General features: G+C 38.4%; 1 pseudogene across 1 annotated transcript in view; it reads right to left on the bottom strand.

Moving 5' to 3' along the window:
* Positions 1–14,848, bottom strand: part of LOC309960675 (cytosolic beta-glucosidase-like) — a 148,547-nt pseudogene that overhangs the window by 91,038 nt on the left and 42,661 nt on the right. The window contains exon 2 of the transcript XR_014327190.1: positions 6,557–6,784. The product of XR_014327190.1 is annotated as a cytosolic beta-glucosidase-like (transcript). The remainder of the gene's footprint in view (positions 1–6,556; positions 6,785–14,848) is intronic.

Below are 14,848 nucleotides of genomic sequence, written 5' to 3'. Positions count from 1 at the left end.
CACTAAGCACAAGAGGTGGGCATTTTTAGTCTCAATAAACATATGAAAAAACGGAGATTCAGAGAGTGAGTACCGGACATAAAGCGACAATGTTGTCAGATGGCACAGCCAACATTTGAAGCCAGTCTGTCTCACTACAAACACTGAGCTGTTCCCACTACAACATTCCCCTTCTCACACAAATGTTTCAGATCCAGAAACATGGTGATACTGTTTCCCTAGCCTTAATAATCACCACTTTGGAGCTGATTCATAATATCAGGGTTTTTTATTTTTAATTTCTGGAATAATCAATGATTTATAAGCATCATTAGATACGGCACTATCATTAATGATGGCAATCAATGTAATTCAAACAACATGATGAACTGCAATTGAATTGAAGTTAGAAGTTTCTAAGTAAAACTTTGTTTTACTCGTCAACATGGCAGAGCAACAAAGCATTGCATACTTAATATTTATCATCCCAGAACCGAGCACTTTACTTCTGGTTTGTACAGTTTATTCGGTGTTGTAATGAAACTTTCCCATGAGGCAGTGGAGTGAGGCTTCTAAGAGCAGAGCTCTGGAGTCAGACAATTCAGTCAAGGGATTGTGGCCAAATCATGTGGCCTCCCTACACCCATGTTTCCTCATCTGTAAAAGAGGAATATTAATAGTGCCACCTCAGGAGTGTTTAAGCTTTGAATGAGAACAATAGAGAGTGCTTTAGCTTTATCAGACTCATACAATTCAGGGTAACTAATTCTATGCATAAACATGTATTTTTAAATGATCATCTGTTACTAATCTAGGGAGCATGAAACCCTGAGAGGTCATTTGGACCCTGTTCTGCATCTGGATATTTAGGGCCGGGTTATTTTCAGTATTAAAATCTCCACAGCCTTCTTTCATAGTTACTATCATCGTCTCTGTTTTAATTAAACCCACTTCTTATTTGATCTTTGAAAATATGAAGCATATTTAAGTTAAAGGTCTTTTGGAAATAGGGAAAAGAAGCCCACTCACATTAACTCAAATGTAAAGGTGACATTAGAGGTAGAAGCTGGTTAGTATGTGATGCAGTGGGCATTATTTGAAATGAGTGATGTCAGATACCCAATGACAGGAAAAAAATCACACTGGAACTTAAAGGAATTAAAGCTGGGAGCTGAGAAAATCTTGCCTCTCAGGAAAGACTAATGTCTCCCATCCCAACTTCCTGCTCAAAGAACCAGCTTCCTTTGTGCTATGGTCTCAAAATGGCCATCCCATCTGCCAATGACACCTCATAACCCTAGTGCCTACCACCCACCAACTCAGCCTCTCAGCTCCTCAATTCCAAACATCCCTGAGAGAGGAAGGCAGTTGAGCAGGATTATCTTTTTTAATGAAGTTAAACAAATTATATGTCACAGGAAAATAAGTCTTTCCCTCATCCAGTCAGCTGCGGCCAAGAGCAGAGCAGGATTATGTAGAACAAAGAAATGGGGAAATTTGCTTACAAGGGAATGTGGCTGAAACTTGCAAAGATGATATCTCAGTCCATAAAATAACTACACTGGAACTCTCCTAGTCAAACTGTAAATGTCTTAACATAGAATTAATTTTGACCAAGTGCCCACCATGTGTCAAACACATAACTCTCTAGGTTCACTCCTTGCTAGACCCACACCACCCATTTCTTTCACTGACCTATCTTCTCTTGACAAACTGACTGTGTTAGTTTCCTATTGCTGCGGTAATAAATTACCACAAATGTAATGGCCTAAACCAACACCGAGTTATTATCTTACAGTTCTGGGCATCAGATGTCCAAAATGGTTCTCACTGAGCTAAAATCAAGATGTCAGCAGAGCTGTACTCCTCCGGAAGGCTCTCAAGAAGAATCCATTTCCTTGCCTTTTCCAGCTTCTAGAGGCTCGTGGCCCCTTCTTCCATCATCAAAGCCAGCACTGAAACACCTTGTCTCCTGTCTGACCTCTGCTTCAGTCCTTGTATCTTCTCTCTCTGGCTCTGATCCTCTTTCCTCCCTTTTTTAAGCATCTGTGTGATTACAGTGGTACCATCCAGATAATCCAGGATAATCTTCCCATCTAAAGATCCTTAACTTAATCACATCTGTAAAGTCCCTTTTACCATGTAAGATAATATATTCACAGTTTCTAAGAATTTAGACATGGACACTTTGAGGGGCCATTATTCAGCCTACCTCACTGCCCGACTTAGAGTAGGAGATTAATAAATGTTTCTTTAGTTATTTACTTAACTACCATTCCTGCTAACTGTGCTCATATTTTAAATCTTAAAGTGCAAAAGAAATTCTGCATAACCATTCCTTTTCCTTTTTATTTCCAATACTTGGGTCTTTTGCTAATCACCTGAAACTTACATTTGCAGCAGATATGAAAATGCACTTGAACAGTTGAGAAATATAGAAAAATGTGATTTCAGTTGCCAGCTCAATCTCTTCTTGATAAACCTCAAAACCTTGACATTTGAAAGAGAAAGACTGTGTAACAGTGACATTTTGTAAAATATTCTTCCAGCTTGGGAACACAGGATTTTACTTACAAGTTTCTAAATGTCCTCTCATCAAGCTTTAAAATAGGGAGTCAAATACAAAAACAGGAGTTTCTTGGAAAAGATAGTGACAAGGGTTCTCTAATTCTTTGCATGCTCTTTGAGAAAATGTTTAAACAGAGAAAACAAATGATGGCCTTTCTGATCTAAAACAGTTCCAATTGCTTCAACAGATCACTGCACAAGAATGAGCAACCACTTATTGAAATTCTGCCTACTGGAAGCACTTCCATTGCCCTTTTGTTCATAGAAAAGTCTGTAATGTTAATCAGCTATGGGCTTTACAAAAGCTGGTGCCAAACATGAAAAGCTTAGTGCTGGAAGCACGTGATCCCCACGTGAGAATTGCACAAGTGAATCCTTCACGTTGTCCAGGTGGCCCCAGTGACTCCAGCCACCACCACCACTACCCTCTAGCTTTTCTGCTGCCCTGCTCTTGCATTCCTGATCTACAGTGAGCTCCATGAACTCCTGTGTATCTTAAGTTGGTGTTAAATAACTGGATATGTTGGCGTATTGGTACAGGTCCACAATCCTTTATATGAAAATCTTGGCAGCCACGTGTCCAGAATTTGAGGATTTTTAGAAAAGAAACAGAGTACACATTACGTATTAAGTTTAACACCCCCAGTGGGTGTGGGTCAGTATCCCTTAATATTTCTGCAGTAAAATAGATAAATAATCTCACCAAGCAAAATGAACTGAGATGATAAAAAACTTTCCCATCAACTCAGGTCAGCTTTTGCTGCTAAATCTGTTTTAGAAAGCTTACTAACTTACTAAACCTAAACTTACTAAAATGGATTCAATATTCAGAAACTTTTGGATTTTAGAACTTCACATAAGGGATTATGGACCTATATTACAAGTTGGTGGGGTTTTCTTTTTTAATTTTTATGTTGTTTACCATCCAAATGGAAGCTCAGTTAAAAACTCCAAACTGCTAGAATCATAGGCTAGAACAGTGGAAAGAGTTTTAGTAATTCAGTGCTTCCACCTCATGTTACCAACAGGGAAATTGTAGCACAAAGAATACTAGTGGTTTGGTAAGGTTGTAAATGTCTCTGGATCCTACTTTTTGACATCAGACAGACCTAGGTTGAACTCAGCTCTAACTAAATTTGTCATCTTGGCAAATTTATGCCCAGCCTTACACCCCAGATTACCATGATTCCCTCTGTTTAGGGAGGGCCCTCTTTCACAGGGCTGTTCGGAGCATTAAATTTGCAAAAGCAGGTGCAGTGCTTGGCATAGTGAGTTGCACATGCTACATGCTCTATAAAAGGCAACCATTACTGCCCTTAGAGTGATCTGTATGGTTATTATTGACCTAATTCAATTAAATTCAGTTAAGTGTTTACTGAATTCATCCCTGCAAGACACTGTTCTAGGCCACAGGGGTGAACAAGGCAGAATCATCTCCTTTTTATCCTGTAAAAAATTCCAGGGATTCTCTTATCTTCATTATGAGTATGTAGACCGAGTCCCTGACACACAGTAGACACTTAATATATGTTTGTTGGGTTGAATTAAACTCAAAGTGCTCACAGTCTAGCAGGGGAATTAATAATGCCAAGAGCGAAGAGTGGAAGAAAGACCCTAAGAGTTTTTCAGTGTGCTATGGGAATTTTTTTTTTAAGATTTCTTTTGTCTTGGAATAGGGAAAGACTCTAAAGAAGAGGAAACATTTGTGCTAGCCCTTAACAGTAGAATAAACATTCAGCGGGTATAGTTGGGAGTTTTTGTAAAAGGCCAATCCAGGCAGGAGGAAGAGCTTAGGAAAATTTCTACAAAGGTGGAAAATCACATAGCATGTTTAGTAAGTAATGGGTTATGTGCTTAGGGCCTTGCGTGGAGGAATTGCATGGACCACGTGCATGGGTGATTCAGCCTAGAATGCTTCAGAGGTGAATTAAGACTAAGTCAAAAACTGGAATGATATATGAAGGAGTTTAAATGACAAAAAAGAATTTTTTATCTTGCTCTGCTTTAGCAGGAGATGATGCAAGCCACCATGACTTGGGCCAAGCTTTCAGAAAATTGCTGTGGTGGCATTTTGTATGAAGGATTAAAGGACAAAGAAAGAGAGTGAAAGTAGGTATAACCATCAAGGGTATATCAAAAACATCTAAACCAGGGCAGGGACAGAGAAGAAGGCTAGAAGGGGAGAAGTTAAAAAGGCATAAGAAGAATGGATCATATTTGGCAACCAATTAGATGTAAGAAGCAAAGAAACGAGAAGATTCAGAGATTACGCTTAGTTTTTAATCCTTGAGGGTTATGATGGTGCCAGAGAAAAGAGAGGGTACAGATGATGGATTAGAATGGTGGGAAATTATGAGTTAACTTTTAAACTGAATAACAAATTACCTACTGTTCAAAGTCAAAAAATAAAACTGGCAGGTGATGCCAAGAAAGTAGACCTTCAACGAAGAGTGGTTAAAAAAAGAGGCTAATGTCTTTAGAATCAAGTCATGAACCTGCTAGTCTTGCATTGTCCTTATCTGGGGGAGGCTACTTTAAGGCCATGTGCTACGGGTGAGTGCATAAATTGTGGTTCCATTTCACAATGCAGAGATTTCCCCACCTTACAGTGCAAGTGCACAAGTCCACCTAGGAACTGTTATCACAGGTTGTTCTTACTACGTAGGAAATCAGATAACTTACTCAAAAAGAACCCCTCAATATCTATGCCGGCCCTTTGGGCTGGAGGTGTAGCAAGGCAAGCAGGTGACTTCATGCACAACCTTGCAGTTGTGAGATGCTGAAAGTACATGCCTCTCAAATTTTCCACGTTAGGTCCCTCCTTGCCTCTCCTAGTCCCAACCCTGGGAGTAATGTGAAATCTTTTCCAGAACAAAGGAGCCATAATGGTTCTTTATTAAGTCTTTAAATTGTGATGCAGGGGTTACAAAGCTTTTCCTATAAAGGACCACATAGTAAACATTTCAGGCTTTGCATGCTGTACGGTCTTTGCCCCAACTATTCAATTCTACCATTACATTGGGAAAGCAACCAACTATACGTAATGAACGGGCACGGTTGTATTGCAATACAACTTTATTTAAACAAAATAGGAATCAGGCCAAGTTTGGCCTCAGGTCATAGTCTGCCAACACTGTTGTGTGGAAGGAGCTAGCCAGACCTTAGGCTTAAATTCCAGATCCACCAAAAAATACAAATTTACAAAATAACTGGAATTGAACATGCACCTCTGTAAAATGTGATACTTATATCTTCCTCATTGATTTGTGGGGTTTAGAGAAAATGTATGTAAAATGCCTTATAAATAGGACAGTAGTCTTTTTCATTACAAGGCATAATATGAATAATAACTAACACTGAATGCTTTTACGCTATACCAGCTACTACTGTGTAAAGCACTTTAAAAGATTATTTCATTTAATCTTCCAACAACACTCTGAAGTAGGAGCTATTACAGTATCCCTTTCTACTCATGGGGAAACTGAGGCACCAAGCCATGCCCAGGAGATGCTTACATAGATAGTGTGACGTCGCTGGCACTTAATCCCAAGTAAACAGATTCCAGGGGCTCCGGTGCTAACCTCTGTGTTAGTTAATTAGCTCCACTAATTCAGCTTCAATTGAAATGCTCAGAATCTTCTCAAGTTCCGCAGGGCTCTTCATGACTCATCACAGCATAACACAACTGAAAATCGTTTATACACAACTTCTGGAAATTCACCTTCAGGTCAACAGTCAAATAACCTCTTGCATAAATAAAACACTTATTCCAACCCCCTTCCTGCCCATCTATTTCCACCCCTCCCAACAAAGATCTCCAGTTGAGGGAAGCCATAATAGTCCTGAGAAAGCTAATGCAAACCCATTTCAAAAAATTTATCCTATAATCACTCTAAAAACTTGCAATTTCAAAGCAACACTGCAGAATAGCACCCTGGATTAATTATGCCAGGCTGTAGCAATAACCTTGAATTAAAGCTGCAACCTTCTATTTTTAAGAAACACTTGCCTTTCTGGTTGATGAAACCTGTCGTCCCATCAGGTAACAGACGTGACCAGGAAAGAGAGAAGCAGTAATGAGTCAATCCAAGCTGTTTGATACATTTCAAATCTTCCTCCCACAGAGTGTAGCTGCCACAAGCTACATCGCCAGTCTGGTTCTTGAAAACTCTGTCTCTTCCCTGATGGGTGAATGTGTCCCAGACACAAGGGCCTTTTCCATCTGTATCCCAGCCTCCTGAGAAAAAGAAGAAAATGAAACAGTTACACTCTTGACATCAAGAGGCATATGTGGAATGTAAATATTTGTCACCCAAAGAACATCCCTCATTAACTCAATGTATCATATTGGTAACTTTAAAATATGCCTTTAAAATAACATGCATGAGTGGGTTATGTGTTCAGCTGTCCTTGATCCCTGAAGCTGACTGGTGGCAAATGAAAAATTGTTGCATAATGCTGTGGCATAGCAGGCTTTCACGGTTCATTATCTGAAGATCTCCCAGCTGGTAGACAGAGGCAGGGCTCAGCTTATGAGTGTCTGAATTGAAAACATCTCCTCCTTGTGAACATTTCTCCTGGCCATGACTGACATGCCTTGTCCTTGTTGTGCACAAAGCAGTCTCGGGACCTTATCTTTGACCCCTGACACCTGAACCCTATCCTCCTGTCATCTGACCATGGAGCCTGAGATGGTCTAGTCAACTATTGTGGAGAGGAGGTTAGTTTTTGCCATTGTTGGGATGATATTGGTATCCTACGTTCATTCCTTCATACCTCCCTTAATTCAGCAAATGCAATGTGTCAGGCTCTATGCTAAGCACAGTGGCTATCATGGTGAACTCTGCTGTGCTTCGGGTCCTTGGAGAACTTACACGCAATTATAAAACAGCTAACGGAAGGACCATTGCATGAAAGCCAGGGAGGGGCGTTTATCCAGATGTGGGCAGGAGTCCGAAGTCTCTTAGAGAAATGGCTTCTAGGCTGAAATCTAAAGGAAATGTTGACTCATCAAGGTGAATTTCTCAGAGGTGGGAGTGGGGGGAAAATTTAAAAAAAGAGGAGCCAGGGTCAGAATAAGCCCAGAGGTAAGAGAGAGTGTCACATATTAAAGGGACAGAAGGTAAAAAAATTACATTAGATTTGAAATCCCTATTCACATAGAAATTTTGTTTAAAATGGTAGTTAGAATCCATTTTATGGTATAAAGGGGTAATGTTAAAAATCTCATGACTCCCTAATTCTACTTCTAAGGGCATACGTTAGAGGAACGCTCATGTCTTTTCACAAAGAGATTATATGAGATTATTGAGGCACAGTTTTCTGTAATAACAAAATCCTGGAAACAACCTATTTCCTATCAACAGTAGAACAGATCATTAATTTTGGGTATATCCATAGAGAGGAAACACTAATCAGCTATTAAAGTGAATGAATCAGAGCACAGATACCCCTCTTCTCTGGTCTGAATGTCTGTGTCCCCTCAAATCCAGAGGCTGAAATCCTAACACCCGATGTGATGGTATTAGGAAGTGCGGCCTTTGGGAGGTGCTTAAGTCATGAGAGTGGAGCCCTCCTGAATGAGATTAGTGCTCCTAAAAGGAGACCCCACCATGTTCCCTGCCCCGTGAGGATACAAGAAGTCTGTAATGTGGAAGAGGGCCCTCACCCGGCCATGCTGGCATCCTAATCCCCAGCATCCAGCATCCAGAACTGTGAAGAATAAATGTTTGTTGCTTATAAAGCCCCTAGTTTATGGTATTTTGTTAGATCAGTCCAAATGGACTAAGACATCCTCAAAACTATAATATTAAACAACAACAACAACAAATCAAGAGTCAAAAGAATGTATACAGGAATGAATACGGGGAGCACAGGAGATTTTTAAGGAAGTGAAACTACTAAAACTGTATATGGATTTTCCACTGTGCTGCGGGTCTGCTCCCCTAACCCTGACTTGTTCATGGGTGGACTGTATTCTGTATGATACTGTAACACTGGATACATGACATTATACATTTGTCAAAACCCATAAACTATGAACTTTATTTAATACTAATGTATCAATATTCGCCCATCGTTTGTAACCAACGTCCCACACTAATGCTAGATGTTAACAGTAGGGGAAATTGGAGGAATGGGATATATGAGAACTCTGTACTTTCTGCTCAATTTTTCTATAAATCTAAAATTGCTCTAAAATATAAAGGTTATTAATTTTAAAAAGAATATATGCAGTACTTTTATCATGTTTTACGCAAAATATGTAAAACAAATCATGGATTTTCTGAACATATACCTATGAGGTAAACATACAACAGCATGCCTGGGGATGATCAATTCAGGCTGGTGGCTGCCTTTGGGTAGAAAATGGAGGGAAACGGAAACAAGGAGGAGCCTGAGGGCCCTTTGCATCTCTTATGTTTCACTCCTTAAGCTGGCTAACAGGTATATGAGAGGCTCTTGATTACATTATCCACAATCCTTTTTATATACCTAAAGTAGTTCGTAATGACTTTCATGTAAGAAAGGAAGTCACAGCTAGAGTAAATAGACTAAAGCAATTATAGAAAAGTTTGTTAGATCCTCATTTAGCATTTACTTACTCGTATTTTTTTTTCTTTTTTTTTTTTTTCGGTACGCGGGCCTCTCACTGCTGTGGCCTCTCCCGTTGTGGAGCACAGGCTCCGGACACACAGGCTCAGCGGCCATGGCTCACAGGCCTAGCCGCTCCGCGGCATGTGGGATCATCCCGTACCGGGGCACGAACCCGTATCCCCTGCATCAGCAGGCAGACTCTCAACCACTAAGCCACCAGGGAAGCCCAACTTACTCATATTTTTTGCACGATTCTAATAGGATTAGATGTAGTCTCCAGACCAACAAAAAGACAACCTGGGCTATAATTTATGGGAGAGAACCATGAGGAGACAGGAGAGGCTGCTAAAAGAAGGAGCTCTGACAAAAGCAAAAACGACAGTTGATATCAAGGTAGGGTACTAAAGATCTATACAAAGAAATCATGAATATTAAAAATTGTACTCTGGGGGCTTCCCTGGTGGTGCAGTGGTTGAGAGTCCGCCTGCCGATGCAGGGGACGCGGGTTCGTGCCCTGGTCAGGGAGGATCCCACATGCCGCGGAGCGCCTGGGCCCGTGAGCCATGGCCGCTGAGCCTGCGCGTCTGGAGCCTGTGCTCTGCGACGGGAGCGGCCACAGCAGTGAGAGGCCAGTGTACCTCAAATAAATAAATAAATAAATAAATAAATAAATAAATAAATAAATTGTACTCTGGAGCCATGTCAAATAGAGGCAAAAAGTTTTATACATCCCAATGGCTCTCAAGTTATGTCTGTATATAAGGTTTAGAGGTAGGAAGAAAAAGAATACTGGTGTTCAATCTTAGAATGAAATAGGTATGAATATTAAAATGCAATTTTGGCCAAGCATGGTGCTTATAGTTTGGGTTAATAGATTTACAATAAATGAAGAAGCTTAATCTCAGAGAGTTTAGGCATAGTGTATTGGTAAATATTAACAAGTGGCTGTATGTTAAAAATGTATGTACCTATATGTATATAAGTTTATTATAAATTTTACTGATATAAAGGACGTGTAATACACCATCTCCAAGCAATAATATGCAATGCTCTTTACTGTAAATTCCTTATAGCCAATTGATTCTCATATTATGCTTGTTTAGATTTTTGCCAAACTCATATCGGGAGCAAACTGCAACGTACAATCTGACAAGTGTGAGTAGTCCTGTATCAGACTGTTGACTGATATCGTTGCTTAAATTAACAAGCACAATGAAAGGAAAATAACAAAGATGTACCAGAATTTCACTTGTTCATTAGTGACATGAGCAGCTTCTTTGCTGAATTGGATAATAGTTTTCAAACAGCGTAAGACTATTTCCTTGAATTTTTTGTCCTACTCACAATGTAACAGTTACAGACATGACACACAATCATTTACTCTGTATTATTAATATTTTTTCTATAACTTTCCTAGGTCCAGACAACCAACAAAACAATCCATCAAATATTGACTTGTAGCACTTGCACTCTTAGTAAGACGTAGAACCAAGATGTGTCTCCGGATCTGTCTGATGTTGAAGTCCAAATCCTTCCATTGGACCACACTGCTTTTAGTAATAATGACTGACTAATGAAGGAAGAGTCAACTGATGCCCGTGCTACTCAATTTATGAAGCCTAAGAAATGCATAACATGACCTACACATTTTGGAAAACAGTCCATCTGAAGTGCTTAAAACAAGTTTTGACAATTTCAAGAGGTAAATGTCATTTAGCAGGAAAACGTACTTATGTAGAGTAGTAGTAGTATACATTCTAGATGTATACTAGATGAAGCATATGTAAACAACATTGTTTCTATGAGAACTAGAATATGAATTGCAAAGTAAAGATTATAAGTGAAATTTTGATTTAAAAATATACAGTGGCCTTTAAAAAAATAAAAAATGTATATAGTGGCCAGTACTCATTAGTACTTGAATGTAAATTTTCCTGAATGAATGATATTAATAACTCATTTGCTCATTAGGGATCTTCTCAAGATGTAATTATGTCCACATATTAAAAGTTCATTGTTCTTTATGAGGAACAAGACTACCGTTTCCAGGCAGACTACATACCCTGAGCTATCCTTCAAACAACTACGATTGCCGGATGGAATATGGGAAATGTATTGTTAAATGTGCCATCGATCTGGCAGGATGTTAGGGAACCCAAAATCAAAGTGAGAGGTAATTCAGAAGCATAAGTGAGTAGCGATATAGGCTTTTGTCCTGAGAGCATCTGAGAAGCCCAGATGATGTGAGCTTGCATTTTAATGGCCTGTGGGACAAGGGAGAAAAGAGACAAAGTCTAAAGCTCACCAAAATGGGAAGCCTGTGGTAAGATGCTCACATAAGTCTGATGATGCAAGGACTTCACATAGAGTGCCAGAATAAACAACAAGCTCTGCCTAAGAAAGAGACAACAAAGCAGCTAGCCTGTGGGAGAGAAATTACTCCTCGATATTTGTAACCACAACTCAGCTCTCAAACCATTAATTAAGTGTGAGAATGGAAAAAGATTTTAGCAGACATACGAGCTCTCACAGGATACTGGGAAAACTTTTTCCTCTCATTGGATATTACTGGAGGATAAATTTCTCCAAAACAATGATGTAAAACAAGAAAGAGAAAGATCCAGGATCCAGGAAATGAGGAATCTAGCAGAAGAAGTCTGTGGAATGATGTAGCTGTGCAGCAAACCCAAGGAGTAACCAGTCCATGGGAAACCAGCCTATTTCCCATAGCTATGGGAAATATTTCTTCAAGAATATTATGCTACTAGAATATTTAGTTTGATATTTTTCAAATTTTAAAAACTTACTAGAGAATTGTCAACATGCACAATAGTACAGTGAAGCCCCATGTACCCCTGGTTCAGCTTCAGCAGTTTCCAACTTTTGCCAACCTTGTTTCATCTTTATCCCACCCACGCTTCTTCATTTAATCTACACACATTTCAGTATACCCTCTAGCTGACAAGAATATTTCTAATTGGGGTAAAATACACATCACACAAAGCTTACCACCTCAACCATGTTTAAGGGTACAGTTATGTGGCATTAAGTGCATTCACATTGTTGGGCGATCGTCACCATCTATCTCCAGAACTCTTTTCATTGTGCAAAACTGAAACTTTGTAACAACTTAGCAATTATTCCCATTCTAATTGTGCATGGGGGTGGTGAAAGTGGGAAGGGAGAGGGAGAAAAAGTGGACAAATGGGTAAATCTTCATCTTTCACAGGGAGAAGTCAATAGATTATGCCTACAACAGGAAAAAAACCTCAAAAATAGTAATATAAGCATGATATTTAAGATATAGAAGTCAATGCCAAAAGGATTAACCAAAAGAATTAAAAGGGATTTCCTCTAGAGAGAGGAACATGGAAGAGAACAAGGGATTGATGGTTTCTGAAAGTCTTGTTTTGACTCTTTAAATTATTTTGCTATATTAACTTTAGTTAGCATGAAGATGAACTTAAGAAATTATATTAAACATTAGAAAAGATGGCATAGAAAATAAGACATTAAATATGTGGATAATCTAAACAAGCTATTAAAGTATAAAACAATAATAAAATGTCTGTTTTGTGAGAATTAAAAAGAATAACTAGATAGAATTAAAATGCTGGGCCCCCCCCCCAAAAAAAATATATATATATATAAAAGCACCAAGGTAAGAAATCAGAGTTAAAGTGTTCTCAGATTCATATACTGTCTAGAAGGGGACTAACGATATTGATTAACATTTTACTTTGTTATATTTTATACTCAGGTTAAAATTTCTAGGGTAAGCACTTAAAGAAAAAAATGTAATTTCTTTTTAAAGACAAGTCCAACACATATATAGCAAGTCTGTGCCAGGCTCTGTTCTAAGCATTTTATATTGATGCTTTGCAACAATATTATGAGTAACTGCAATTATTATCCCCATTTTTGGGTAAGGAAACTGAGAAATGAAGAGGTTAAATTAATTTGCCTAGATCAGTTTGTACTAAAGCTGAGATTCTAACTCAGACAGTTGAATTCCAGAGCCCATGCTCTTAACCATTATGCTAAATGAGGAAAACTAAATACATTTAAAAGAGGGGAGGAAAACAATAAAAAGTAAACAAAGAAATAAGAAAAATAAAAGCATAAAATAAGATGGTATGACAAGATATATAATCACTTATAACAATATGTCAATGGGCTATACTCCCCAGACAGAAGACAGAGATTGTCAGACTATATATATATTTTAAATTCAGTGATATACTGTTAACCAACACACCTAAGACATAAGAATATAAAAACATTGAAAGTCAAAATATAGAGAAAGATATCCACCCCCCAAAAAAGCAAAGGACTTCAAGGAGGGAAAAAAAAGCACTAGAGATAAGGTGGGTCACCACATAGTAACAATGCTGTTTTAAATATGTATGCATCTAAGAATCTGGTTTCAAAACATGTGAAGCAAAATTGACACAACTGAAATGTAAAGTTGACAAATCCACCTCCATAACCCAAAACTCCACCTTGGGTTTTAATCAACCAAAGTTCTAGCAAACATTTAAAGAACAAAACCAATAAACTCTACTCTTTCATGAATTATTCCAAAAAATAAGAAAGAAAGAATTCCTCAACTCATTTCACATGGTTAGAATAACCTTGATACTAAAACCTCTCTCAGCAGCTGAAACAAGAGAGAATAAGTATAGCATTTATTAAAAAACTTGACCTAATTGATATATATGACATTGCACAATAATGAATGCTACAATTGAAAAATATACGTTGTTTTCATTCACACAAAAACATCATGAAAGCTGAGCACCAATTGGTCCATAAATAAAGTCGCCATAAATTTCAAAAAGCTGGAGAAATACAGACGGCAATCTCTGACCAATAATGTTAGAATTCAATAACTAAAGAACATTAGCTTTTTCTTTCAAAAATCTGAAAAGGAACATCAGAATAGCTTAAAAGCAAAGACGGCATAATAGGGACTTCCCTGGTGGTCCAGTGGTTAAGACTTCACACTTCCACTACAAGGGGCATGTATTCAATCCCTGGTCCAGGAACTAAGATCCCACGTGCTGTGTGACAAAGCCAAAAAAATTTTTTTCTTAAATGCTAGGGCATGCTAACACACGTATATGAAATCTAAAAAAAAAAAGAAATGGTTCTGATGAACCTAGGGGCAGGACAGGAATAAAGACGCAGACATAGAGAATGGACTTGAGGACACGGGGAGGGGGAAAGGTAAGCTGGGACGAAGTGAGAGAGTAGCACTGACATATATACACTACCAAATGTGAAATAGATAGCTAGTGAGAAGCAGCTGCATAGCACAGGGAGATCAGCTCGGTGCTTTGTGACCACCTAGAGGGGTGGAATAGGGAGGGTGGGAGGGAGATGCAAGAGGGAGGGGACATGGGGATATATGTATACGTATAGTTGATTCACTTTGTTATACAGCAGAAGCTAACACAACATTGTAAAGCAATTATACTCCAATAAAGATGTTAAAATAAATAAATAAAATGTAAAAAAATGCTAGGGCTAAAATAATAAAAAATTAATTAATTAAAAAGTAAAGAAGGCATAATAGTGGTAAACAGAAAAAACTAAATCACAAACAATAGTAAAACATTGTGATATCTAGTTAATGCATGCATTAGAAAACAAACAAGACTTATAGCTAAAAAATTATTAAAAGAGTTATAGCTAAAAGCCA

The sequence above is a fragment of the Leucopleurus acutus genome (assembly GCF_964270905.1).
Source record: "Leucopleurus acutus genome assembly, chromosome: 4".
NCBI classification, from domain to species: Eukaryota; Metazoa; Chordata; class Mammalia; order Artiodactyla; family Delphinidae; genus Leucopleurus; species Leucopleurus acutus.
This window is presented reverse-complemented; position numbering and strand designations above follow the sequence as displayed.